This window comes from Pan paniscus, chromosome 7 (genome assembly GCF_029289425.2).
Source record: "Pan paniscus chromosome 7, NHGRI_mPanPan1-v2.0_pri, whole genome shotgun sequence".
Taxonomy (NCBI): domain Eukaryota; kingdom Metazoa; phylum Chordata; class Mammalia; order Primates; family Hominidae; genus Pan; species Pan paniscus.
The window spans coordinates 29469909-29497567 of record NC_073256.2 but is presented as its reverse complement, the minus strand read 5'-3'; the positions used below and the strand labels follow the sequence as shown (position 1 = coordinate 29497567).

General features: G+C 45.6%; 3 pseudogenes; all 3 read left to right on the top strand.

Moving 5' to 3' along the window:
• The first annotated feature begins 3 nt into the window (after nucleotides 1-3).
• Nucleotides 4-2621, top strand: LOC134728387 (olfactory receptor 7E24-like; annotated as a pseudogene).
• A 4727-nt stretch (nucleotides 2622-7348) lies between these two features.
• On the top strand, nucleotides 7349-14445 carry LOC134730847 (olfactory receptor 7E24-like; annotated as a pseudogene).
• Nucleotides 14446-24381: 9936 nt separating this feature from the next.
• Nucleotides 24382-27041, top strand: LOC100991768 (putative gustatory receptor clone PTE01; annotated as a pseudogene).
• The last annotated feature ends 618 nt before the right edge of the window (nucleotides 27042-27659 follow it).

Sequence of the window (27659 nt, the reverse complement as noted above, 5' to 3'; positions counted from 1 at the left end):
GGGACTCTCAAAGGATCCAGAACTGCAGCCAGTCCTCGCTTTGCTGTCCCTGTCCCTGTCCATGTATCTGGTCACGGTGCTGAGGAACCTGCTCAGCATCCTGGCTGTCAGCTCTGACTCCCCCCTCCACACTCCCGTGTACTTCTTCCTCTCCAACCTGTGCTGGGCTGACATGGGTTTCACCTCGGCCACGGTTCCCAAGATGATTGTGGACATGCAGTCGCATAGCAGAGTCATCTCTCATGCGGGCTGCCTGACACAGATATCTTTCTTGGTCCGTTTTATATGTATAGAAGGCATGCTCCTGACTGTGATGGCCTATGACTGCTTTGTAGACATCTGTCGCCCTCTGCACTACCCAGTCATCGTGAATCCTCACCTCTGTGTCCTCTTCGTTTTGGTGTCCTTTTTCCTCAGCCTGTTGGATTCCCAGCTGCACAGTTGGATTGTGTTACAATTCACCATCATCAAGACTGTGGAAATCTCTCATTTTGTCTGTGACCCCTCTCAACTTCTCAAACTTGCCTGTTCTAACAGCGTCATCAATAGCGTATTCATATATTTCGATAGTACTATGTTTGGTTTTCTTCCCATTTCAGGGATCCTTTTGTCTTACTATAAAATTGTCCCCTCCATTCTAAGGATTTCATCATCAGATGAGAAGTATAAAGACTTCTTCAACTGTGGCTCTCACCTAGCTGTTGTTAGCTGGTTTTAGGGAACAGCCATTGGCATGTACCTGATTTCAGCTGTGTCACCACCCCCCAGGAATGGTGTGGTGGCGTCAGTGATGTACGCTGTGGTCACCCCCATGCTGAACCTTTTCATGTACAGCCTGAGAAACAGGGACATACAAAGTGCCCTGCGGAGGCTGCTCAGCAGAACAGTGGAATCTCATGATCTGTTCCATCCTTTTTCTTGTGTGGGTGAGAAAGGGCAACCACATTAAATCTCTACATCTGCAAATCCTGCCCCTTAGTCACGTTATTTTTGTGGCTTGATGGCTTTTATTCCTTTCCGCATTTCCTATGTGAATATTGTTTTCTTCTTTATGTCTTTAACTGGAATGGGTGAGGATTCTGGGATCCTTTGTTTAGCTTAAACCTCATGACTGAATCGTCTATGCCTAGGCGGCCTCCTTTGGTTTCTGAGCAATAACACTGTCATCCAGGTGGAATCACAACCATCTTTTTATATACGTGAAGTCCTCACTTCATTTTGGAATTCCTTGAAAATTGACTTTATGGAAACAATGTATAGCAGGTCCTCCAACACCACTGGTTCTTCAAAGTTGTGTAGTTATAATGTTGGAGAGGAATAAGTGGTTTCACTATTCCTAATTTTGCCTCAAGGTGAAGTTTCCAAGAGACTTTCAAAGATGTTAAGTGAGGACATACTGTACATCAAATTCATATCCTCTTCCACAGTTCATGTGGAATTTCTTTATAAACTGCTTCTAGAGAATCTCTTTAGGCAGGTTCTGTGTAGAGATCCATGTCGCCGTTCCTCAATCTTGGCTTTGAGTCAAATCACCTGGGGAGCTTACACATGATGAGGCCTGGGTCTCATTACCTGAGATTCTGATTTCTCTGCACCTGTGTGAGTGTGTGGATTTTTTTTTTTTTTTTTTAAGCACCAGAGGTGGTTGCAATGACGAAGTTTTTAGAGGCATCAAGCTCCAATGAGTAAGAACAGAAATTAATTGTAATATGATTTCTTCAAATATTATCTTCAAATGCATTGTCCATCAACACCGTACCAATGTTTATTATGCTGTTGTTTCTTACCATTTAGCATTTTCTATTTTTTTCTTTTTCTTTCTTTCTTTTTTTTTTTTTTTCTTTTTGAGGCAGAGTTTCACTCTTGTTGCCCAGGCTGGAGTGCAATGGCACGATCTCGGCTCACTGCAATCTCTGCCTCCTGTATTCAAGCGATTCTCCTGTCTCAGCCTTCCAAGTAGCTGGGATTACAGGCATGCGCTACCATGCCTGGCTAATTTTTTTTTTTTTTTTTTTTTTTTTTTTTTGGTATTTTTAGTACAGACAGTGGTTCTCCATATTGGTTAGGCTGGTCTTGAACTCCCGATCTCAGGTGATCCGTCAGCTTCCGCCTCCCAAAGTGCTGGGATTATAGGCGGGAGCCAACGCGCCCAGCCACCACTTAGCATTTTCATTTTACATTTGTTGAAATTACAGATTTATACACACATTGATTGCTGCTTTGTTATACACTTGCATATACATAAGATGGGAAATAGAAAAGAATAAAATGGGCACAGTATCCCTGAAGTTTCACATTCCGAGACATGTTAAAAATATTTGTTTTTTAGAAATTTGTTTCAATTGAGAAACTGTGGTATACACACACAATGAAGTATTATTCAGCCTAAAAAGGAATAAATAAAATTCTCTCCACTGCAGACAAAATGGATGAGATTGCAGGTCTGTATATGAAGTGAAATAAGCCAGGCACAGAATGACAACTATTTCATGTCCTCACTTCTATGTAGGAACAAAAAAGAAAATCTTGGCCAAGTGTGGTGGCTCAGGCCTGTAATCCCAGCACTGTGGGAGGCCGAGTCGTACGGATCACTTGAGGCCAGGAGTTCAAGACCCGCCTGGCCAACATGGTGAAACCCCCATCTCTACTGAAAACACAAATAATTAGCCAGGCGTGGTGACGCGTGCGTGTAGTCTCAGCTGCTCGGAGGGCTGGGGCCCAAGAAGCGCTTGAACTGGGGAGGCAGAGCTTGCAGTGAGCCCGGATTGTACCTGTATACTCCAACCTGGGCAACAGAAAGAGACTCCATCACACACCTACACACAAAAGGAATCTCAGGAAGGTGGAGAGTATAAAGGGGGTTAGCAGATGCTAGGAAGAAAAGGGGTGGGACGGGGAATTAAGACAAGTGGATAATTGGGTCCCAAAATACAGAAAGATGGAATAAGTGAGTTCTAGTGTTTGATAGTACAGTATGAAAATTTTAGTTCACAGGAATTGCTTGCATATTTCCAGATGCTTTGGTAAGAAGCTTCCTCATTTTCTCATTATGCTGGTTTTTCAGCTACTCTCTTTCTGCTCTTGAAATCGTGCTGGATTTTCTGTTTTTGGCTTTTTGTTTTGAGACAGAGTTTCACTTTTGTTGCCCAGGCTGGAGTGTCATGGTGCCATCTTGGCTCACTGCAACCTCTGCCTCCTGGGTTCAAGCGATTCTCCTGCCTCCATCTCCCGAGCAGCTGGGATTACAGGCATGCCCCAGCATGCTCAGCTAATGTTGTATTTGTAGTAGAGATGGGGGTTTCTTCCTGTCTGTCAAGCTTGTCTTGAACTCCTGACCTCAGGTGATCCGCCCGCCTCGGCCTCCCAAAGTGCTTGGATTACAGGTATGAGCAACCGTGCCCGGCCCATGCTGTATCCTTATCTGTTGTCTGTTGTTGGTTTGTTCTGGAGCCCAGAAATAACTTCTCCCCTATATGTTCAAATGATTTTTAACATGAATGCTAGGAAAGCTCATTGGTGGAAAAGCAGCCTTTTCAAGAAATGGTTTTGGAGAAACTTGATTTCCACATGCAGAAGAATGAAGGTGGACCCTATGTCACACCAGGTGCAAAAATTAACACAAACTGGGTCAAAGACCTAACCTCAAGTGCTGAAAGTATAATATGCCTAAAAGAAAATATTGGCCACACTTTCATGACATCAGATTGGGCAATGTTTTCTGGGATATGACACCAAAAGCATTGGCAACAAAAGAAAATTAGATTCCTTGGATTACATCTAAATGACAGACACTTCTGTGCATCAGCAAACACTGTGAACTGAGTGAAAAAATAACCCATGGGTTAGGAAAAATATTTGCAAATCATATCTCTGAAAAAAGGCTGATATGCATCATATACAAAGAACAGCTAGAACTGAACAACAAGAAACCCAAAGCATCCCATTAACAATGGTCAGAAGACTCGAGTAGATGCGTCATTAAGAAGATATAGCAATGGCCAATAAGCATCTAAAATGATGTTCAAAATCACTCATCACAGGGAAGCGCAAATCAAACCAAGAATGTGATACGACACATTAGGATGGATATGATAAACAAACAAGCATTGGTGAGACTAGAGGAAAGTAGGAATGCTCGAATCTGATTGGAGGGAATGTAAAACCATGAAGGAACAGGGAAAATAGTATGGTATGTACCGGAAAAAGTAGAAACAGGATTATCAGATGTTCCCGCTGTTGCACTTGTGGGTACCTGCCAAAAAGAATTAGAAGCCAGGAGTGGAAGAGAGATTTGTACACCCAAATTCATAGCAGCATTATTCACAAGAGCCAAAATGTGGAGGCAACCCAAGGGTTCGTGGACTGATGAATGAAAAAGCACACTGGAGTTCCTTCATACAATGGAAGACTATTCAGCCTTCAAAAGGCAGGCACTTCTGGCCGGTGCGGTGGCTCACGCCTGGAATCCCAGCATCTTGGAAGACCGAGATGGGCGGATCACCTGAGGTCAGGAATTCAAGACCAGCCTGGCCATCTTGGTGAAACCCTGTCTCTACTGAAAATGCAAAAAATGAGACGAGCGTGGTGGCCTGTGCCTATAGTCACAGCTACTCGGGAGGCTGAGGCACAAGAATCGCTGGAACCCGGGAGGTGGAGGTTGCAATGAGCCCAGATTGTGCCACTGCATTCCAGCCTGTGCGACAGAGTGAGACTCCATGTAAACACACAACAAAACAAAACCAAAAAAAAAAAAAAAACACCCAAACACCCAGACAGGCACTTCTGACACAGGATGCAACACGGATGAACCTTGAAGACATTCTCATCAGTGAAATAAAGAAATCCCAAAAGGATGAACACGCTCAGGCTCAGTGGCTCGCACCTGTAACCCCAGCACTTTGGGAGGCTGAGGCAGGCGGATCACTTAAGGTCAGGAGTTCGAGACCAGCCTGCCCAATATGGTGAAAGCTTGTCTCTATTAAAAATACAAAAATTAGCTGGGCGTGGTGGCGCACGCCTGTAATCCCAGCTACTCGGGAGACTGAGACACAAGAATCGCTTGAACCCACGATGTGGAGGTTGCAGTCAGCCCAGACCACGCCACTGCACTCCAGCCTGGGCAACAGAGAAAGACTCTGTCTCCAAAACAAACAAACCAAAAAAATTAAACACGGTATGATTCCACTTATATCACGTGTCTAGAGTAGTTAAAGTTATAGAGTTGCAAACTAGAATGGTGGCCCCCAGGGGTGGGCGAGAGAGAGAGGAATGGAGAGTTTGTTTAATGGGTGCAATTTCCATTTTCAACGATAAAACTGTTCTGGAGATGATGGCGGTGTTGGTTGCTAAACAATGCAAATGTATCTAATGTGATTAAACTATAAACTGAAAAACAGTGGAAATTGTAAATGTTTATACTGGCCATTCTATATGAAATAATCTATATTTATAATTTTTAACATTTATACGTGGTATATTTTCCCATAATAAAAGATGAAAATTAAAGCACTTGGATCTTGTAAAAGAAAAGAAAGAAGCGAATAATACACACAAGCTCTCTCCTGATTAGAGGAAGAGCCTCAAAGCTCCTATGGACACTCGCTTTTCTCTTCTTCTTGCATGATCATGAGGAAATCCTTAGAACTTGGGGAACTTGGCTAATCCTTAGAGCTTGACTCTGGCTAATGAGGGGCTCTGTGCCTTGAGCCCCCCAGGCCATAGAATAGTAAATACTCAGTCTGTGCCTCCAGCCCTGCAGTGTGAGGTTGCAGTCCTGTGGGCTCCACAACCGTCACCTGTATCGGGAGGCTCATGTCTCATCCTGTCTTCTGGCCAGCCTTGTGGACGGAGTCTGAGCCTCCAATGTGCACCATGCAGGGAGAACAGTGGACCTGTTCTCAGTGGTCATGGCCTAGCAGAGGGGAAGGGCAGTTCAGTGAGTGCTGAGGGATGGTCGGGAGCCTTGTTTGTTTCCTCATCCTCAGGACAAACAGGACAATGCGGTCGGCAGACGGGAGGAGACCAATGTGCAAACTGTCAGCTCAGCAGACTGCGGACTTCCTGTTCTTGGTTGTGGTGGGGGGTCTCAGGAATCTTCTTCAAAATTTTGCTTCCCTCCCCCACTGGTTGTCCTTTTCATAGACATCTCACCCATGATAGCAGGGAATGAGTCCCTCTAAACTGTTCCCTCAGAAGAACAAAAAGACGATGAAGGTGATGATGAGGATAAAGCGGATGATGACAGACACCATGGCATCATGAACCCTTCCTGAGGGCTTCCTAAAGGCCAGGCTCTGAGCTCTGTGTTCTATGCAGCTTGTTTCATTTCATCTGCGTAGTCTCCCAGTTATTAGTGCACATTTCATGATGATTTTACAGACTGGAAAAGGAGCACCACATTTTCATAGAACTTGTACCAGATCATGAAGTCAAAAAGGGTGAAGCCCAATTTGAACCAGGCAGTCTAAGTCCAGACACATGGCATTTGGCCAATCCTCTCCCTGCAATCAACCTGCCCTCTCAAATCCTCATCACTCAGGCCGATGCCCCTGCTCACTGTGCCCTTCCCTTTGGGGGTTCCTTGTAGACCACAGCTAGACCAGTGGGTGCCACAATCACTGTGTCAAGAATGGAAAGGGCAGCTAAGATCACATCGAGGATTCCAGAAAGAATTGGCACAGGATCATTCAGGACGCATCTCTCCCTTGCCCCTGTTCCTGGCTTTCCGTACAGCTCTCGACTTCCTCAAAGGACTCATCATTTCGGGGTTTGGCTTCCATTCTTATTGAGGAAGCTGGAAAGTGTTTCAAAAATGCTCCTCCGATGTGCCTGTGGTTAAGACCTCTGAGCTCTGTTGAAAACTTTTGGAAGCTGGGCGCGGTGGCTCACGCCTGTAATCCCAGCACTTTGGGAGGCTGAGGCAGGCGAATCACAAGGTCAGGTATTCAAGACCAGCCTGGCCAACATGGTGAAACCCCTTCTCTCCTAAAAAGAGAAAAATATTAGCCGGGCATAGTGGCCGGCCTCTGTCATCTCAGCTACTCGGCAGGCTGAGGCAAGAGAATAGCTTGAACCTGGGATGCGGAGGTTGCAGTGAGCCGAGCTCACTCCACTGCACTCCAGCCTGGGCAACAGAACGACTCCGTCTCAAAATAAAAAACAAAAACAAAAACAAAAGAGAACACAAACATTTTGAGTGTTGGGAGACCATCAAGTATATTGCCCGGGACTTAGAGTCTGACCATTAATTTTCAATACCACCCTTTCTACTTATCTGTATGGCAAAGGGTGAGACGTCCATCCTCTGAGATTCAGCACTCTCATCTGAGTTGATTTCTAGTTGATCCAATGGAAGTGAGCGATGATTAAACCGATCGTGGGAGCCCGCTGCGTGATCTCTATGTGATGGACGCGTAAATAAAGGTAAAGTGAATTTTAGATACATTCGTTAATATTTTAAGCTTAAACTCCACACGGTTCAACAGAAATATCCCCTGACCTGAAGTTCTGGTTTCCCTGCATTCCAGACAGGACATTTTGTTTTTTCCTTCTCTCAGTAAAGACTGAGTACTGTGAGAGGAACAAGTGATTCTCTTTTGTTTCTGATTCCCTAGAGCCTATATCTTGCTTGGCACATAGGAGACAGCAAAAGGAAACACCTATGTGAATTATTGCATTGACACTTCCTTGGTTCACAAAAATTGGCTGTCATCAGTGTGACGTCAGTGTCACAGAGCGTGTGTTTTTGGTTTTTTGTTTTTTGAGACAGAGTTTTGCTCTTGTTGCCCAGGCTGGCGTGCAGTGGTGTGATTTCGGCTCACTGTAGCCTCTGCCTCCCAGGTTCAAGCCATTCTCCTGCCTCAGCCTCCCGAGTAGCTGGGACTATAGGCGCGCGCCGCCATACCGGGCAAAGTTTTTGTATTTTTAGTAGAGGCGGGGTTTCACCATGTTGGCCAGGATGGTTTTGATCTCCTGACCCCGTGATCTGCCCTCCTCCGCCTCCCAGAGTGCTGGGATTAGAGGCGTGAGCCACCGCGTCCGGCCAAACTTTCTGATGAAAACTCTAAGTCCACCGAAGCTAAGGACAGGAGTTAGAGCTTCCATGAATTTTAAAACAAGACCCACCGATGTGATTAGGCAATTACTCTCTCGAAGGAGAAAAGTCCGAAAACACAATGATGGAATCACTAGGACCTAACTGGCATGTGGAACTATTTTCTGCTTATGAACTATCAACTTTCATTTCATTTCCGGATGGCATGGTCTCAGCTGTTATACAGTGTTTACAAATGTTCTAAATCAAGGGAATTTGTATCAGTCTATTCGAATCAAATAAAATATTTGAGTTCTTAATTTCCTTTAATTAGGATAACCATTTTCTTAAAGTGAAGAGAATGGTTTTATTACATATTTTTCTTCGGAAAAGATAGGCTGTATTTTCTAGCAATTACGAATTTGTTGTTCTATATGACGATCTGGTTCTTGGAGCATTCTTGAATCTAGTATCTCTAAGGCAGGTGTGTATAGCAAGAAGTGAATAACACAGAAATCAATGATGAAAGCATTAGAAGACAATTGAGTTTGTCAGAACTGCAAAATATTGCTGAGTGTGGATTGTTCTGAAATCTGAAAACATTACTTGTGAATTGCTTCTATCCAAAATGCAGACACAATGCTGGGTGTTGGTTTAGTTGTTTCCGATTTTTCAACCCTCTTTTCTAGGCAAAAGCTGTCCAAACTCTACAGACCCACAGAATCTAACAGATGTCTCTATATTCCTCCTCCTAGAACCTCAGAGGATCCAGAACTGCAGCTGGTCGTCGCTGGGCTGTTCCTTCCCATGTGCCTGGTCACGGTGCTGGGGAACCTGCTCATCCTCCTGGCTGTCAGCCCTGAGTCCCACCTCCACACCCCCATGTACTTCTTCCTCTCCAATCTGTCCTTGCCTGACATCGGTTTCACCTCCACCGTGGTCCCCAAGATGATTGTGGACATCCAATCTCACAGCAGAGTCATCTCCTATGCAGGCCGTCTGACTCACATGTCTCTCTTTGCCATTTTTGGAGGCATGGAAGAGAGACATGCTCCTGAGTGTGATGGCCTATGACTGGTTTGTAGCCATCTGTCACCCTCTATATCATTCAGCCACCATGAACCCGTGTTTCTGTGGCTTCCTACTTTTGTTGTCTTTTTTTTTTTTCTCGGTCCTTTAGAAGCCCAGCTGCACAACTTGATTGCCTTATGAATGACCTGCTTCAAGGATGTGGAAATTCCTAATTTCTTCTGCGACCCTTCTCAACTCCCTCATCTTGCATGTTGTGACACCTTCACCAATAACATAATCATGCATTTCCCTGCTGCCATATTTGGTTTTCCTCCCATCTCGGGGACCCTTTTTTCTTACTCTAAAATTGTTTCCTCCATTCTGAGGGTTTCATCATCAGGTGGGAAGTATAAGGTCTTCTCCACCTGTGGGTCTTACCTGTCAGATGTTTGCTGATTTTATGGAACAGGCGTTGGAAGCTACCTCAGTTCAGATGTGTCATCTTCCCCGAGACAGGGTGCAGTGGCCTCAGTGATGTACACGGTGGTCACCCCCATGTCACCCTCTGTGACATTAGGAGTAGCATCTTTCTAAAATATTATGAATAATTTTGAAACATGTACACCCCCTCTGACATTAGAAGTAACATCGCCCGAAGATATAAGAAATAATATCAGATTGTGTACCTGCATTGTGACATCAGTAGTAACATCCCTTTAGGGTATTACGAATATTATCAGAGTGTGAAGACCTTCTGTGACATTAGGAGTAACATCACCCTACAATATTGGGAATAATACCCCACGGTGTACACCACCTGTGACACTGGTGGTAACATTTCTTTAGGATATTACAAATAGTATGACAGGGTGTACAGCCTCTGTGATATTAGGAGTAACATATCTGAAAAAACTTTACAAATAATATCACGGATTGTACACCACGTGTGACATTAGGAGTAACATCCCCTGAAACGATTATGAATAACTTCACAGATTGTACACCTTCTGTGATATTAGGAGTAAACATCTTTCTAGAATGTGAAGAATACCATCGCAGGGTGGACACCCCCGTGACATGAGGAGTAACATCACTCTAGGATATTAGGAATAATATAACAACGTGTACACAATTTGTATGGTAGGAGTAACATCCGCCTGGGATACTAGGAATCATAGCACAGAAAGCACACCCCCTGTGACAATAGGAGTCACATCCCCTTAGGATATTAGGAATAATATCACAAGGTGTACATGCACTGTGACATTAGTAACTATAACCAGCTAGTAGATTGGGAATAATGTCACAGCTTGCACAGATTTGCGACATTAGGAGTAACATCCCCCTAGAATATTATGAATAATATCACAGGGTGTACACACCCTGCGACTTTAGGGTAATCATCACCCTGGATTACTACAAATAATTTCACAGGATGTTAAACCCCTGTGACAATAGGAATAATATACTTCCATGATATGACAAATAATATCACAGTGTGTACACCCACTGTGATATTAAAAGTTATCCCTCCCTCAGATATTGTGAGTAATATCACAGGCTGTACACCATGTGTTCACACCCACTGTGATTTTTAAATTACTATCTCCTTAGGATATTACGAATAATTTCAAGGGGTGTACACACCCTATGACATTAAGATAGCATCCCTTTAGGATATTCGAAATAATATCCCAAGGTGTACACCCCATGTGACATTGCGAGTAACATTTTCCTGGGATATTACCAATACGATCCCACGGTTGACACCCTCTGTGATTTTAAAAGTAAAATCCCCCTAGAATATTGCTAATCGTAACACAGGGTGTACACCCCGTGACGTTAGGAGTAACATCCTCCCAGGATATTACAAATAATATCACAAGGTATACACACATGTTGACATTTGTAGTAATATCCCGTTAGTATATTGTGAATACTATCACAGGGTATACACACCTGTGACTTTAGGAGTAACACCCCCCTACAATCTTGGGAACAATATCACACAGTGTACACCCCTGTAACGTTAGGAGTAACATCCCCCCTGAATATTGCTAATAATATCACAAGGTGTACACGTATTGTGACATTAGTAGTAATATCCTTTTAGCATATTTTCAAAACTATCACAGAAGGAACACACCTGTGACATTAAGAGTAACATCCCCCTAGAATAGTAAGAATAATATCACGGGGTGTACACCTCCAGTGACATTAGGAGTATCATCTCGCTAGAATATTTTGAATAATGTCAGAAGGTGTCATCTTCTGTGACAATAGGAGTATAGACCCCTGGGAAATTATTCATACTATCACAGGGTGTACACCCCTGTGACATTAGGAGTAACATCTTTCTAGGATATCACGAATAATATCACAATGTCTACAACCCTGTGTCATTGAAAGTAAAATTTCCCTAGGATATTACGAAATAGAACACAGGGAGTACACGTGTGTGACATTAGAAGGAACATCCCCCGAGGATATAACGAATAATATCAGAGAATGTACCTGCATAGGGACATCAGTAGTAACATCTCTTCAGGATAATACGAATAATATCAAAGGGTGTACATGCATTGTGAAATGAGTAGTGAACACCAGCTAGCATATTATGAATTTTATGACAGGGTCCACACGCCCTGTGACATTAGCAGTAACGTTTTCCTAGACTATTACGAATAATATTAAAGGGTGTACAGGACCTGTGATTTACGAGTAACATTTCTATAGAATATTGCACATAATATCACTGCGTGTACACCGCGTGTGACCTTAGGGGTAACATCCCACAAAATTATAACGAATAATTTCACAAGGTGTACACCCTCTGTGACATTAAAAGTAACAATTCCCTAGAAAATGACGATAATATCACAGAGTGTACGCCCTCTATGATATGAGGAGTGACATCTTCTAAGGATAATACGAGTAATTTGACAAAGTGTACAAACCCTGTGACACAAGGAGTGACATCCCTCCAGGATATGATGAATAATATCAAAGGGAAGATATCCAGTGTGACAATAACAGTAACCTACCCTTAGGAGATTAAGAAAAATACCACAAGGTGCACACACATTGTGACATCATTACTAACATTCCCCTAGGATATTGGGAATAACATCACAGTGTGTAGAGTCCTGTGACATCAGAATGAACATTCCCCTACAGTATTACAAATAATATCACAGGGTGTCTATCCCCTGTGACTTTAGTAGTGTTAACTCGCTAGAACATGGAAAATAATGTACCAGGGTGTTAACCAAGTGTGGCAGTAGAGAAAAGATCATAGGAGTACTTGAGTAAAATCACCCCCCTCTCCCCCCCTGGATATAACGATCCACACCGCAGGGGTGGGGGAGACGCCCCCCACGATGCAGGGAGTAATATCACCACCCTCTCCCCCCCTGGGTATTACGATCCACACCGCAGCGGGGGCGGAGACGCCCCCCGCGATGCGGGGAGTAATATCACCCCCCTCTCCCTCCCGGATATTACGATCCACACCGCATGGGGGGAGGAGACGCCCCCCGCGATGTCGGGAGTAATATCTCCCCCCTCTCCCCGTCTGGATATAACGGTCCACGGTGGTCACACCGCTTGCGGACGTTATTGTCAGTAATATCTTCTCCGCCTCTGGAAATTACCAACTATATCACAGACGGGTGTGCATCCTCTGCACTAGTTGCAGTAACAGCATCCTCTTCTCCCTCGATATTAAGAACAATATCACAGGAATGTTTTTACCCCCAGCGGCATTGGGTGTAGTATCATCTTCTCCCACGTTGAAATAAGGAGCAATATCACTGGGGGCGTGTCCACCCCATACGATATTGATAGTAGCATCATTCTCTTCTCTCCTGGAACACGGGAGCAATGTCACTGGGGTGGTGTACACTTTCTGCGGTATTGGGAGTAAGATCCTCCTCTCCGCCTTGGAATATGAAGGACCATATCACAGGGGGGCTGTACACACCCTGTGCTGTTAAGAAGAATGTTATGCTCTCCCGCCCTGCACATTAGAAAACATATCGCAGAGTGGGTGTACACCTCCTGCGATATGGGAGGTAATATCATCTTCTCTTCTTCTGGATAGTAGCAACAATATCACACGGGTTTGTACACTTTCTGTGGTATTGGGAGTAATATCAACCTCTCCGCCTTTGAATATTAAGAACAATATCACAGACTGGATGTACAACCCCTGCGATATTGGGAGTCATATCAGCCTCTCCTCTCCATGGATATTAGGAATAATATCCCAGAATGGGTGTACACCTCCTGCTGTATGGGAAGTCATATCGTCCTCTCCCTTCCTGGCTACTAGGAACGGTATCAGAGGGTGGGTGTACACAGCCTGCGATATTGCGAGTAATATCACCCTCTCCCCCTCCGGATATTAGGAACAATATCACAGAAGGGGTGTACACTTTCTGCGATACTGGGAATCACAGCATTCTCTTCTTCCGTGAATATTAGGAGCAATATCACCGGATGGATGTACACCCACTGCTCTATTGGGAGTGACGTCATACTCCACCCCCCTGGAGATTATATTCGGATCAATATCACCGGTTGTGTGTACACCTACTGCGATATTGAACGTAATATCATGATCTCTCCCTCCCTGGACATTAGGAACAATATCACAGGTGGGTGTACACCCACTAACGTATTAGGTGCAATATTAGTATTAATTATTCCTCATTTATTATTCACACGAATATGAATTACCAATAGTAATATGAAGAAATAATTGCCAATAAAACATTTTCACATTATTAATATTACTATTATTAATATTAATATCAATTATTAGGAGCTAAATTACTCTTTTCTAATGAATAAGGTCGATATCGGTTATGAATATCAGGCGTTATTAATCATTAATATTTCTCATTTATTTTTATCATTAGCACAAGTATTTAATATTAATTTTCATTATTATGGATATTGATTTTAAAAATTATATTATCAGTTATTAATATTGATAATTATAATTAATATCAATTACTAATAATTATTAGTATTAATAATTGATATTATTGATTGATATTATTAATTCATAATTGATATTATTAATTGCGATAGGTAATATTGCGCCATTCCACACAGTATTGCAGAAAACGTACACGCCCCCTGTGATGTTGTTCCTAACAGCCAGGGGTAGACGATGCCATTACGCCAAATAACGCACTGGGTGGACAACACTTCTGTGATCTTGTTGCTAATATCCGGGCGCGGAGAGGGCCGTATTAATCCCAATAATCCAGAACGTGTAGACCTCCCCTGTGTTATTGTCCCTGATATCCAAAGGTGGAGAGGAAGATATACCTCCCAATTTCACAGGGGTTGTACACCACCCCTGTGACATTGCTCCTAATGTCCAGGGGTAGAGAAAATGACATGACTCACAATATGGCAGGGAGTGAACACCCCCTTCATGATATTGTTCCTAATATTCAGGGGGGAAGAGTATGATATTCCTCCCAATATCACAGGGGATGTACTCCCCATATCCCAGGTTGTTGATAGTATCCCGATCTGTGATAGACTCCTCCATGATGCGGGGAGTAATGTCATCCTCCTCTCCTTCCCTTGCTATTACGATACACATCGCAGGGGGGCGGGCGACCCCCACGATGCGGGAAGAAATATCACCCACCCACCCCCGATATGACGAGCCACATCGCAGGGGGGTGGACACCCCCAGTGATGCGGAGAGTCATATCTATCCCCTTTCCCCATGGATATAGGAGCCACATCTCAGAGGCGTGGACATGCTCCGCTGATGCGCAGAGTAATATCAACCCCCATCCCTCCCTGCATGTTAGCAGCCACTGAGGACATACAGTGTATTTACGATATTTCCAGTAAAATCACCTTTTCTAATGAACCTTATGAACAAGAACACAGAGGGGTGTACCCCTCCTGCGATATTGGGGGTAATATCATTCTCTCCTGCACTGAATACTGGGAACAATATCACAGGGGCGTGTATTCCTCCTTCCATGTTAGGAGTCATATCATACTTCCTTCCATATATTAAGAACAATAGCAAAGTGGAGGGGGGTGGACACTTTGACGATACTGGGAGTAACATCATTCTCTCTACCCCTGGATATTACTAGCAATATCACAGGGGGATGTGCATTTTTTGTGATATCGAGAGTAGTATTATTGTCTTCCCCGCTGGATATTAAAAACAATACCACAAGGGGCAGCAAACCACTTGCCAAATTTGAGGGAATGTTATCCTCTCTGCCCCACCTCCGCCCCCGGATATGAGAGACAATAACACAGGGGTAAAGTACACCCACTGCTTCATTGGGAGAAGTATCATTCTCTCCCTTCTTGGATATTAGGAACAATATCACGGGTGTGGGGGGCTGGTGTGCTGCCTCTGCGATATTGGGAGTAAAATTATCCACTCTTCCCCTGGATGTGAGGAAGTGTATCAGAGGCGGAGGGTGCACATCCCCTGCGATATTCAATGTAATCTTATGCTCTCCCTCCCAGGGTATTAAGGACAAATTACAGGAGGGGTGTACACCCTCTGCGATATTGAGAGTCATATCATCCTCTTTCGCTCTGGATATTAGGAAAAATATCACAGGGGTGTGTACACCCCCTGCGATATTGGGAGTAATACCATCCTGTCACCCTGAGGAGAGAAGCCATTTGTCTACTGTCTCCTGTCTCTGAAGAGGAGGAGGAAGTAAAAGTTGAAAAACAACAGGAATGAAGTCACTGGCAAGACCAGCCGGTGGCACTGATGAGCCGGCCTGAGGTGAAAAGATTAACCCCCGCCCCCGCACTCTAAGCACATGTGCTCTCAATCCATCACCACTCTTTCACGTGGAACCCCTTAGCGTCCTAAGCCCTTAAACGGGCCAGGAACTCTGTCTTCCTTCGGGGAGGTGGGCTCTTAAGACGAGAATCTGCCGACGCTCCCAGCCAAATAAAAAAGCCTCTTCCTTCTTGAATCTGCTGTCTGAGGGGCTTTTCCGCGGCTCCTCCTGCTCCATTTCTTGGTTCCCTGACCGGAAATCAAACCCAGGTAGTGGCGGTGAGAGCGCCAAAGCCTAACCACTAGACCACCAGGGAGACCTAGAACCTTGTGGGAAATAGATTGCCCACCATTAGAAGTGGGTTGGCCATCAGAAGGAAGCCTGGACAGGTCCCTTGTTTCTGAGGTGTGGCACAAGGTAACTGGTAAAGGATAGCTAGACCAGTTCCCATACACAGACACTTGGTGACGGCTGGTGCTAGACCCCCCACAGTGGCTGAGAGGGCAGGCAGCAGCAATACTAGTACCAAAGGGACAGATGGCTAAGGAAGTATCCCGCTCCACCTGCCCAGGGAAATCAACTCCTCAAGTTCTGTTCGACCCAACATCAGAAGATCCATTGCAGGAGATGGCACCAGTGATCCCAGTGGTGCCCTCCCCTTACCGAGGAAAGAGGCTCCCCACTCTTGAGCCCTCTGTGCTTGCGCCTCCTCAAGACAAGCATATCCCCAGGCCACCCAGCATAGACAAGAGAGGAGGTGAAGACTCGGGAGGAACCCCTCCCTTGACAGCTCGTTTATGACCCAAAATGGGGATCCAAATGCCCCTGAGAGAGCAGCGGTATACTGGGATAGATGAGGATGGGCACATGATGGGGAGGCGTGTTTTTGGGTACCAGCCCTTGAGCTCTGCCGACCTTCTCAACTGGAAAAACAATAGCCCATCCTATACCGAAAAGCCACGAGCTCTAATTGATTTGCTCCAAACTAATATCCGAACCCACAACCCCACCTGGGCTGATTGCCACCAGTTGCTCATGTTCCTCTTTAACACAGATGAAAGGCGGAGAGTGCTCCAAGCAGCAACTAAGTGGCTAGAGGAACATGCACCAGCTGATTATCAAAACCCCCAAGAGTATGGAAGGATCCAGTTACCAGGAACCAACCCCCAGTGGGACCCACATGAAAGAGAGGATATGCAAAGGCTAAACCAAGACAGAGAAGCTCTCTTGGAAGGATTACAGAGGGGAGCTCAGAAGGCCACAAATGTTAACAAGCTCTCTGAGGTCTTTCAGGGAAAAGAAGAAAGTCCAGCACAATTCTAGGAGAGACTGTGTGAGTCCAATGGTATGTATACTCCCTTTGATCCTGATAGCCCTGAAAATCAGCGCATGATTCACATGGCTTCAGTCCCTCAAAGGCAGAAGACATGAGAAGAAAACTGCAGAAACACGCTGGGCTTGCAGGGATGAATCCATCACAATGATTATATGGTATGAGGCCACCACTTCTCCTGTTGTCCTTCCCAGTTTCTCCACAACCTCCCCTTTTCCCTAGTTTATAAGACAGGAGAAAAGGGAGAAAGCAAAAAGTTGGAAATAGAAGTAAGATAAATAGCTAGATGACCTTGGCGCCACCTCCTGGCCCTGGTGGTTAAAATAATAATAATATTAACCCCTGAGCAAAACTACTGGTGTTATCTGTAAGTTCCAGACGTTGTATGAGAAAGGACTGTAAAACTTTTTGTTCTGTTAGCTGATGTTTGTAGCCCCAGTCACGTTCCTCATGCTTAATTGATCTATTATGACTTTTTCACAAGGACCCCTGAGAGTGGTAAGCCCTTAAAAGGGCTAGGAATTTCTTTTTCAAGGAGCTCGGCTCTTAAGACACGAGTCTGCTGACACTCTCGGCCAAATAAAAAATCTCTTCCTTCTTTAATCCGGTGTCCGAGGAGTTTTGTCTGTGACTCGTCCTGCTACATTTCATGGTTCCCTGACTGGGAAGCGAGGTAATTGACGGACAGTCGAGGCAGCCCCTTATGCGGCTTAGGCCTGCCCTGTGGAGCATCCCTGCGGGGGACTCCGGCCAGCTTGAGCAACGCAGATGCTGAGTGCGCTCCCGGGTAGGCAATTGCCCCGGTGGAACGCCTCGTCAGAGCAGTGTGTGGTAGGCCCCTGTGGAGGATAAACGCAGTGGCTGAACACCAGGAAGGAAGAGGCACTTGGAGTCCGGACATTTGAAACTGGGTAAGACTGGTCTTTGGAACTTGCCCACTCCATTTGAGTGGAAGCGTGGCCTGATAACCCATGGCGTGCCTGTACTGGCACTTTGGTTTTTGTTTTTGACTTGACTTGAATTGCTTGATACTTTGGTTTTGGTTTGACCTGGCTTGGATTTCTGGATACTCTGATTTTGGTTTTGATTCTGGTTTCTTGAAAACTGAAAAAGTGTGTGTGTGCCCTTTTTACCCATTCTTTGTTCTGTGGCGTGCGTGTGGTGTGAGCTTGGTGTTTTGTCTCGAGGAAACGTGGGTCAGACACAAAGTAAGCCCACTCTGCTAGGAACTATTTTGAATAATTTTAAGAAGGGATTTAATGGAGACTATGGGGTTACTATGACACCAGGGAAACTTAGAACTCCTTGTGAAATAGATTGGCCACCATTAGAAGTGGGTTGGCCATCAGAAGGAAGCCTGGACAGGTCCCTTGTTTCTAAGGTATGGCACAAGGTAACTGTTAAGTCAGGACACTCAGACCAGTTTCCAGACATAGACACTTGGTTACAGCTGGTGCTAGACCCCCCACAGTGGCTGAGAGGGCAGGCAGCAGCAGTGCTAGTAGCAAAGGGACAGACAGCCAAGGAAGGATCCCACTCCACCTGCCCAGGGAAATCAGCTCCTGAAGTTCTGTTCAACACAACATCAGAAGATCCATTGCAGGAGATAGCACCAGTGATCCCAGTGGTGCCCTCCCCTTACCAAGGAGATTGGCTCCCCACTTTTGAGTCCACAGTGCTTGTGCCTCTCCCAGACAAACATATCCCTAGGCCACCCAGAGTAGACAAGAGAGGAGGTGAAGCCTCAGAAGAAACCCCTCCCTTGGCAGCTCATTTAAGACCCAAAACGGGGATCCAAATGCCCCTGAGAGAGCAGCGGTATACTGGGATAGATGAGGATGGGCACATGGTGGGGAGGCGTGTTTCTGTGTTCCAGCCCTTCACCTCTGCCCACCTTCTCAACTGGAAAAACAATATCCCATGCTATACCGAAAAGCCACAAGCTCTGATTGATTTGCTCCAAACTATTATCCAGACCCATAACCCCACCTGGGCTGATTGCCACCAGTTGCTCATGTTCCTCTTTAACAGAGATGAAAGGCAGAGAGTGCTCCAAGCAGCAGCTAAGTGGCTAGAGGAACATGCACCGGCTGATTACCAAAACCCCCAAGAGTATGAAAAGACCCAGTTGCCAGGAACCAACCCCCAGTGGGACCCAAATGAAAGAGAGGATATGCAAAGGCTAAACCGAGACAGGGAAGCTCTCTTGGAAGGATTACAGAGGGGAGCCCAGAAGGCCACAAATGTTAACAAGGTCTCTGAGGTCATTCAGGGAAAAGAAGAAAGTCCAGCACAATTCTAGGAGAGACTGTGTGAGTCCTATGGTATGTATACTCCCTTTAATCCCGATAGCCCTGAAAATCAATGCATGATTAACATGGCTTTAGTTAGTCAAAGCGCATAAGACATTAGAAAGAAAACTGCAGAAACAGGCTGGGTTTGCAGGGATGAACACATCACAGTTATTAGAAATAGCTAACCAGGTGTTTGTAAACAGGGACACAGTAAATCGTAAGGAAAACTGCAGAGAGAATGAACGTCAGGCCCGGCAAAATGCCAACCTGTTAGCTGCAGCAATCAGAGGGGCCCCCCCAAAGAGGCAAGGGAAGGGGGGCCCCGGGAAAGAAACTCAGCCTGGCTGTCGGAGCTTGCAGCGTAATCAGTGTGCTGATTGTAAAGAAATAGGAAAGTGGAAGAACAAATGTCCTCAGCTGAAAAGAAAACCAGGTGACTCAGAGCAGGAGGCCCCGGACAAGGAGGAATGGGCCCTGCTCAACCTGGCAGAAGGTTTATTGGACTGAGGGAGACCGGGCTCAAGTGTCCCCAAAGACCCTGTGGTCAGAATGACAGCTGGGGGTAGAGACATTGATTTTCTTGTAGATACCGGTGCTGAACATTCGGTAGTAACCACCCCGGTCGCCCCCTTATCCAAAAAGTCTATTGACATCATCGGAGCCATGGGGGTTTCAGCAAAGCAAGCTTTCTGCTTGCCTCGGACTTGTGCTGTAGGAGGACATAAAGTGATTCAGCAGTTTTTGTCCAATCCTGACTGTCCCTTGCGCTTGTTGGGAAGGGACTTGCTTAGCAAGCTGAGAGCCACTATCTATTTTACAGAGCACGGCTCTTTGCTGCTAAAGTTACCTGGAACGGGAGGCATTATGACCCTTACGGTCCCCTGAGAGGAGGAATGGAGACTTTTCTTAACTGAGCCGGGCCAAGAAAGAAGACCAGCTCTGGCTAAGAGGTGGCCAAGAGTACGGGTGGGACACAACCGTCCAGGGTTGGCAGTCAACCCAGCCCCTGTACTCATAGAAGTGAAGCCTGGGGCCCAGCCGGTTATGCAAAAACAGGACCCGATCCCCAGAGAAGCTCTTCAAGGTATCCAGGTCCATCTCAAGCACCTAAGAACTTTTGGAATTAGAGTTCCTTGTCAGTCTCCACGGAACACTCCCCTCCTGCCTGTTCCCAAGCCAGGGACCAAGGACTACAGGCTGGTACAGCATTTGCGCTTGCTTCATCAAGCTAAACTGACTTTACATCCAACAGTACCTAACCCGTCCACATTGTTGGGGTTACAGCCAGCTAAGGACAGCTGGTTCACCTGTTTGAACCGGAAAGATGCTTTCTTTCATATCAGATTAGCCCCTGAGAGCCAGAAGCTGTTTGCCTTTCAGCGGAAAGATCCAGAGTCAGGTGTGACTACTCAGTACACTTGCACCCAGCTTCCCCAAGGGCTCAAGAACTCCCCCACCATCTTCGGGGAGGCGTTGGCTCGAGACCGCCAGAAATTTCCCACCACAGACGTAGACTGCATGTGGCTCCAGTAGATTGATGCCCTTTTGCTGGGACACCCCATGGCAGTCAGGTGCCCCAAGGGAACAGATGTCCTACACCGGCACCTGGTGGACTGTGGGTAGAAAGTGTCCAAGAAAAAAGCTCAGATCTGCCGACAGCAGGTACTTTACTTAGGATTTACTACCTGACAGGGGGAACACAGCCTGGGATCAGAAAGAAAGCAGGTCATTTGCAATCTACCGAAGCCTAAGAGCAGAAGGCAGTTGAGAGAATTCTTAGGAGCTGTGGGGTTTTGTAGACTGTGGATCCCAAACTTTGCAGTATTAGCCAAGCATTTGTATGAGGTCACAAAGCGGCGGGGACCAGGAACTTTTGGAATAGGGATCCTTACAATGGCAAGCCTTTCACGACCTAAAGGAAAAACTTATGTCCGCCCCAGCCCTGGGGCTACCCGATCTGACAAAGCCTTTTCCATTGTATGTGTCAGAGAGAGAAAAGATGGCAGCTGGACTTTTCACTCAAACTGTGGGGCCGTGGTCGAGGCCGGTGGCCTACCTCTCTAAACAACCAGACAGGGTTTCTAAAGGATGGCCACCCTGTTGGAGGGCCTTGGCAGCAACTGCCCTGCTAGTACAAGAAGCAAATAAGCTGACTCTTGGGCAAAACCTGAACATAAAGGCCTCCCGTGCTGTGGTGACTTTAATGAGTACTAAAGGACATCATTGGCTAACGAATGCTAGACTCACCAAGTACCAAACTTTGCTCTGCGAAAATCCCCATATAATCTTTGAAGTTTGTAACAGCCTACACCCCACCACCTTGCTCCCGGTATCAGAGAGCCCTTTCGAGACTGATTGTGTAGAAGTGTTGGACTCAATTGACTCTAGCAGACCTGACCTCCGGGACCAGCCTTGGGCATCAGTAAACTGGGAACTATACGTGGATGGGAGCAGCTTCTTCAACCCCCAAGGAGAGAGAGGTGCAGGGTATGCAGTGATAACCCTGGACACTGTTGTTGAAGCCAGAATGTTGCCCCAGGCCACTTCAGCCCAGAAAGCTGAACTCATTGCTTTCATTCAGGCCTTAGAACTCAGTGAGGGTGAGACTGTCAACATTTACACTGATTCTCGGTATGTCTTTTTAACCCTTCAAGTGCATGGAGCGTGCTAGAAAGAAAAGGGCTTATTGAACTCTGGGGGAAAGACAAAATATCAACAAGAAATCTTGCAATGATTAGAAGCAGTATGGAAACCCCACAAGGTGGCAGTTATGCATTGCAGAGGACACCAGCGAGCTTCCACCTTGCTGGATTTGGGGAATTCCCGCGCTGACTCAGAGGCTTGAAAAGCAGCATCTGCCCCCTTCTGGGCATCAGTGCTCCTTCAAGCACCTGATCTTAGACCTGCTTCTTCTAAAGAAAAGGACTTTCTCCAGGTAGAGGGAAGGACAAGTGATGGAGGAAAGATGGATTCGGTTGCCAGATGGGAGAGTAGCTGTGCCACAGCTGCTAGGAGCTGCAGTTGTACTGGCTGTGCCAGAAACCACCCATCGAGGTCAGGAGTCACTGGAAAAGTTGTTAGGCCGGTATTTCTAAATCTCGCCTTTGTCAGCCCTTGCCAAAACGGTGAGGCAGTGGTGTGTTACCTGCCGACAGCATGATGCGAGGCAAGGTCCAGCCGTTCCGCCCGGCATACGAGCTTATGGAGCAGCCCCCTTTGAAGGTCTCCAGGTGGACTTCACAGAGACGCCAAAGTGTGGAGGTAACAAGTATGTACTAGTTCTTGGGCGTACCTACTCTGGGTGGGTGGAGGCCTATCCAACACGAACTGAGAAAGCTCGTGAAGTAAACCCTGTTTTTCTTCGAGATGTGATTCCTAGATATCGACCGCCCTTATGGATCGGCTCAGACAACGGGCCTGCGTTTTTGGCTGCCTTGGTACAGAAGACAGCAAAGGCACTGGGGATCACACGGAAACTGCATGCCGCCTCCTGGCCTCAGCGTTCCGGAAAGGTGGAGCGGATGAATCGGACTATCAAAAATAGTGCTATTGTCTTCCCCGCTGGATATTTAAAACAACACCACAAGGGGCGTCAAACCACCTGCTAAATTTGAGGGAATGTTATCCTCTCCCCAGCTCCCCCAGCCCCGGATATTAGAGATAATAACACAGGGGTGATGTACACCCACTGCTTTATTGGGAGTAATATCATCCTCTCCCTTCTTGGATATCGGAAACAATATCACACTGTGAGTGTAGGCCTGTCGTGAAATTCAATGGAATGTCATCCTGCGCCTCCCTACATATGACGAACAATATCACGAGGGATGTACAACTTCTGAGATATTGGGAGTGATATCATCCTCTCCCCCCTGGAAGTTAGGGACCATATCACAGGGGTAGTGTACTCCCTCTGGGATGTTGGGACTAATATCATCCTCCCGCCCACTGGATATTAAAAAACATACCACAAGGGTCGTGTACACACATTTCGATATTGGTATGAATACCATCCTCTCCCTCTTTGGATATTCGGTGCCATATTTCAGGTGGGGTACACACCACCTGCAATATTGGCAGTAAAATGATATTTCCCCCCCGCCCCGGATATCAGAAACAATATCACAGGGCGTTGTGAACAACCCCTGCGGTATTTGGAGTAATATCATCGTCTCCCCTCACAATCATTAAGAACAATATCGTAGGGGTGGGGGATGTACACCCCCTTTCATATTTGATATCATCCTCTTCCCCCTGGATATTAGGAATAATATCAGGAAGGGATGTACAGACCCTGTGACCTTTGCTGTCATAGAATTGTCTCTCCCCTAGATATTAGGAAAAAATGTCACTGGGGATGTGAATAGCCCTGTGATATTGAGAGTGGTATCATCCTCTGCCCCTATTCATATTGGGAACAACATCACGGGTGGGCTGTACTGCCTCTGTGATATTGGGAGTGAAATTTTCCTCTCTTCCCCTGGACATTAGGAAGGGTATCAGAGGGTGTGGGTGTACATTCCCTGCGATATTCAACGTAACCTTATCCTCTCCCTCCCAGGGTATTCAGAACAATATTACAGGAGGGGTGTACACGCTCTGCGATATTGAGAGTCATATCACCCTCTTTCGCTCTGGATGTTAGGAACAATATCACAGGGTTGTGTACACCCCCTGCGATATTGGGAGTCATATCATCCTCTCTCCCTGTGGATATTAGGAAGAGTATCACAGAGGTGTGGAAACCACCTGCAGTACTGGGAGTAATATCATCCTCTCTCCCTGTGAATATAGGAAGATTTTCACAAGAGTGTGTACACCCCCTGCGATATTGGGAGTAAGATCATCCTCTCCACCCAGGAAATGACTAACAAGGTCACGGAGGGGTGTACTCCCCCTGCTATATTGAGAGTAATGTTGTCCTCCCCAAACCTGGATGTTAGCAACGAGATCACAGAGGGGGTGTACACACTCTGCCACATTGGAAGTAATATGATCCTCTCCCCACCTGGTTACTGGGAAAGATACCACAGCTCGGGTATACGTTTCCTTTGCTATTGGGAATAATATCATTCTTTTCCTTTCTGGATATTAGGAAGAATATCACAGGGGTGCTGTACAATTACTTCGATATTGGGAGTAATATCATCCTCTATTTTCCTGGATATTGGGCACAAAATCACAAAAGGGTGTACAACCCCTGCGATATTGGGAGTAATAGCATACTCTCCTTCCCTGCATGTTAGAAAACAATATCATCAGGGCTGAACACCCCCCGCGATAATGGGAGTCATGGTTACTCTTTCACAGGCCATTTGGAACCATATCACAGGGGGTGTTTACAAACAGGGGTGGTTTACACCCCGTGAGATATTGGGAGTCACATCATTCTCTCCACCTCCGGATATTAAGAACAATATCCTGGTGGGAGGTTGTACACCCCCAGTGATATTGCGGATAATGTCATCCTCTCCTTCCCTGGAAATTAGGAACAATATCACAGGGGGGTATACACCTTCTGTGATATTGGAAGAAATATCATCCTCTCCCCCGCTGGATATTAGAAAAAATTATCACGGTGTACACCCACTGTGATATGAGGAGTAATATCTTCCTAGGGTATTATGAATAATTTCACAGTCTGTACACACACGGTGTACACTCCCTGTGATATTAGCAGTAATATCTACCTAGGAGATAACAAATAACATCACAGGGTGTACACCCACTTTGATATTAGCTGTAATATTTTTCTAAGTTGTTACAAATAAGATCACAGGGTGTACCAACATGGTGTACACTCACTGTGATATCAGGAGTCGTATCTCTGTAATATATTATGAATAATATCACAGCGTGTACACCCACTGTATTATTAGGAGAAAGATCTCTGTAGGATATTACAATTAAGATCACAGGGTGTAGAGCCACCGTGATATTAGGAGCAATATCTTTCTAGGATGTTACAAATAATATCACAGGGTGTACGTCCACTTTGCTGTCATAGCTAGGGTTACCCGCCACCACGCCCGGCTAATTTTTTTTATTTTCACTGGAGACGGGGTTTCACCACGTTGGCCAGGCTGGTCTGGAACTCCTGACCTCAGGTGATCCATCAGCCTCGGCCGCCCAAAGTGCTGGGATTACAGGTGTGAGCCATAGTGCTGGGCCAGGAGTTATAGATTCTATTCATTTGGAAACCCAGCTCCCATTTTTCAGTGTGCATGTACTTTTATGAAGAAATGATGTCAGAAAACGGAAGGATGATAATAAATATGAAAAGTAACAGGCATGTGGAAAGGTTTTCCGAATGAGAACTATAAGTTTCGATGTCGTTTTCAGATAATGGGGTCCTAGCTCTTGTGTCGTTCTTTTACATATTCTACATCAATGGAAGTTGTAGCACGGCATCAGAATAAAGTAGAGTGTATTTCACGGCTTCTTAATTTCTTTCAATTAGACTGAGATCTTTTTCTAAAAGAGAGAAGGACATTTTCATTGCATTGTATTTTTTCTGAAAAGAGTAGGCTGTATTTTACTGAGATCACGGATTTGTTATATCTAACCTTTTGGTCTTCTAATGTTCTTCAGTGGATTTTCTCTAAAGTAGTATGTACAGAAAGCCTCATATAGCAAAAAAGTAAACCACGTAATAATTCTGAGATTTTTGGAATTGTCACAACTGAGAAACATTGCTGGCGGTGTATGGTCCACAAGTGTGAAGATGTTCCTTGTGAATTGCTCGCATCCAGCATTAAGGGCTGGTTTTTATCTTTTATTTTTGCAATCCTCTTTCCTTCTCAAGGTGTCCAAGACACACAGGGCCACGGAATCTCACAGGTGTCTGAGATTTCCTCCTCCTGGGACTCTCAGAGGATCCAGAACTGCAGCCGGTCCTCGCTTTGCTGTCCCTGTCCCTGTCCATGTAAATGGTGATGGTGCTGAGGAACCTGCTCAGCATCCTGGCTGTCAGCTCTGACTCCCCCCTCCACACCCCCATGTACTTCTTCCTCTCCATCCTGTGCTGGGCTGACATCGGTTTCACCGCGGCCACGGTTCCCAAGGTGATTGTGGGCATGCAGTCGCATAGCAGAGTCATCTCTCATGCGGGCTGCCTGACGCAGATGTCTTTCTTGATCCTTTTTGCATGTATAGAAGGCATGCTCCTGACTGTGATGGCCTATGACTGCTTTGTAGCCATCTGTCGCCCTCTGCACTACCCAGTCATCGTGAATCCTCACCTCTGTGTCTTCTTCGTTTTGGTGTCCTTTTTCCTTAGCCTGTTGGATTCCCAGCTGCACAGTTGGATTGTGTTACAATTCACCATCATCAAGAATGTGGAAATCTCTCATTTTGTCTGTGACCCCTCTCAACTTCTCAAACTTGCCTGTTCTAACAGCGTCATCAATAGCATATTTATATATTTTGATAATACTGTGTTTGGTTTTCTTCCCATTTCAGGGATCCTTTTGTCTTACTATAAAATTGGCCCCTCCATTCTAAGGATTTCATCGTCAGATGGGAAGTATAAAGACTTTTTCACCTGTGGCTCTCACCTAGCAGCTGTTTGCTGATTTTATGGAACAGGCATTGGTGTGTACCTGACTTCAGCTGTGTCACCACCCCCCAGGAATGGTGTGGTGGCATCAGTGATGTACGCTGTGGTCACCCCCATGCTGAACCTTTTCATCTACAGACTCAGAAACCGGGACATACAAATTGCCCTGCGGAGGCTGCGCAACAGAACAGACGAATCTCATTATCTGTTCCATCCTTTTTCTTGTGTGGGTGAGAAAGGGCAAACACATTAAATCTCTACATCTGCAAATCCTGCCCCTTAGTCACATTATTTTTGTGGCTTGATGGCTTTTATTCCTTTCCGCATTTCCTTTGTGAATATTGCTTTCTTCGTTATGCCTTTAACTGGAATGGGTGACGATTCTGGGATCCTTGGTTTAGCAGAAACCTCATGACAGAATCCTCTATACCTAGGCGGCCTCTTTTAGTTTCTGAGCAATAAACCTGTCATCCAGGTGGAATCACTACCATCTTTTTATATACACGAAGTCCTCACTTCGTTTTGGAATTCCCTGAAAACTGACTTTATGGAAACAATGTACAGGAGGTCCTCCAACAGCATTGGCTGTTCAAAGTCGTGTAGTTATACTGTTGAAGAAACATAAGTGGTTTCA